Here is a 2,451-nt window from a genome sequence, read left to right as displayed (position 1 = left end):
GTCCCAGACCAGTGACCTACATGTGAATACCCCTATAGCCCATCAGCATTCCCTGGAGTCATGGATCATTGTTGCAGGGCCATAGGTATGCAGGGTACTTTACCACCATGCCAGGTCCTTGCTGCAAAAATCTGTCTCGTATTTAAGTGATGATAACAAGCAGTGAGGACAAGAGAGGGAGGAAGAACAATGGCTATAGTGCAGTGGTTCGCAACCCATGGATTTCAGGCCACTTGGAGCCCCAGCAGCGGCTCCAGGCACCAACGCTCCAAGCGCGTGCCTGGGGCGGCAAGCCGTGGGGGGCGCCCTGCCGGTTCCTGCGAGGGCGGCAGTCAGGCAGCCTTCAGCGGCTTGCCTGCGTGAGGTCCGCCAGTCCCACGGATTCGGCGGCAATTCGGCGGCGGGTACACCGAAGTCGCGAGACTGGCAGACCTCCCGCAGACATGCCGCCGAATCCACGGGACTGGGGACCTCCCGCAGGCATGCCGCCGAAGGCAGCCTGCCTGCCGTGCTTGGGGAGGCAAAAAAGAAAAAAAAACCCTGTGCAGCCCAATCAGCACAGCACAGCTGTGGCCCATGTGACATCCTCAGGGCCATACAAGTAGTATGTGTATTGTGTGGATGCAGCCCACATAACATACAGAGAGCTGCATATGTGTGGGGCTTCAGTGGGGGCCAAAGGGAAGGATCAGCAACCCATCTCTTTCCTTCTGTTGCCTGGAGCTGCTAGCAGCTGGCTGGTTTTCTTAAGGTTGCTTAAGAAAACAACCTAATTCTTAAGGTTGCTTAAGAGGCTGCTCTTGGAGGGGCAGAATGGCTTCTGATGCCTCCAGTGGATGGCGGTGGCAGGCTGTACCTCTCTTCCCCATCCCTGGAACCGGCTGCAGCAACGTAGTCATCAAAGGTATTATACATGTTCTCTCGCTCCCTCCAGTCAGCACCGTGTGTGTAACCAGCTAGTTAACGCAGGATCCCGTCAAACCCTCCTCAGTACGCTGCTGTAGCTACCATTTCAGAGGCACCCTGGGGATAATTACATAGCAGATTGATTTGGGAAAGCCAGGAAACAAACGTTAGCGAGAGATATGGCTGAATCCTCTCTGAAAGGATGTGGTAAGTCCTAACCAGCAAAAAGGGGCTGGTGGTTTCCCCCAAGAACCCACAGCTCCCTGGGAGCGTCTTGGACCCAAACTTTTGCCCTTGTGCATGTGGTCTCCCATAGAAATCAGTGGAACTACATGAGGTTATCCAAGGTATCCTTCCAGACACACAGCCAAGCTTCCTCCCGCCTTGCAGCCTTCTGTCCTCACCGTGATCGCTGTGTTTTAAAGTGAGATGTTAAAACAGCACTGGCACCCCTGTCAGGGATCCCTGACTTTGCACCAGAAATGCCAAGCCTGATCTTGGACCTTTGGTACCATCAAACTTGAGCTCCTGGCCAGTGCTGGCCACCCAGCTGGGAGGTGGGTCTGGTTCCCCGCTGTGTTTCTCTAGTTTTATGCTAGTGTACCAGACCCTTTTGAGAAAGGCAAAAACCAACTTCCTGGGGTGCCACTGAAAGATGGGCAAGGAAAGAAAAGAAAGAAAAGATGGAGATGGTGGCCCAAGCTGCCTTCATTCAGGTTCACTCAGTGACTTTTGCCTTCACTTGCCCTTGAGTACCCACAGCCTCTCCTTACCTTCCCATAGCCCTCCCATAATGGGTATCAACCCAATACCTCCTGCTGTCACCCAGGAAGATGGGGGTGGGCTGTATCGGCCAGCTAGGGGGAAGACTTTCAGGAGAGCCCAGCATAATGGGTGCACATTGGGTGTTGAGCTCTGTTGGAAATCTGCCCAGAAGGGTACAATAGGAGCTGCTGGGTGCTGAGCTCGTTGGGAAATCTGGCCCCACTTGCAGATGAGTCCCTCACACTGTGACCACATTCAACATGCATCTTGCATGCTACTACAGCTAAGACTCACACCAGGTCTCTGTGAGCTATCAGCAGCCGCTCTCTCAGGTGAACTGAAAGGACGATGCACCACCTGGGATGAGATGGTCGGAGCTGTGCTGACTTCTTTCTTTGGGCAATCATTTCTCAGGCACCATTCCTAAAAGCTCATGCTTCAGGGTTTAAACTGGCCACCTACAGGGGTCAGGAAGGGATTTGTTGCCCCCTACTGTATTCTGGAGGGTTTTTTTTTTAATCTCCTTGCTCTGAAGCATCAGGGATAACCACAGCTAGAGATGGGACATAGGACAGGGAGGGACAGGGCTCTGAGGTGGCGCTGAGCATTCTCTCTCTCAGGTGCTTGGCTGGCTGGTTCTTGCTCACATGCTCAGAGTCTAACTGATCGCCATAGGTGGTGTTGGGAAGGAATTTTCCCCCACATCAAGTTGGCAGCGACTTAGTGGGTTTTTGCCTTCCTCTGCAGCCTGGGGGAGCCAGGGTTCATAGAATATCAGGG

The sequence above is a fragment of the Terrapene carolina genome, unplaced genomic scaffold (assembly GCF_002925995.2).
Source record: "Terrapene carolina triunguis isolate 2854851 unplaced genomic scaffold, T_m_triunguis-2.0 Scaffold53, whole genome shotgun sequence".
Lineage (NCBI taxonomy): Eukaryota > Metazoa > Chordata > Testudines > Emydidae > Terrapene > Terrapene triunguis.
This window is presented reverse-complemented; position numbering follows the sequence as displayed.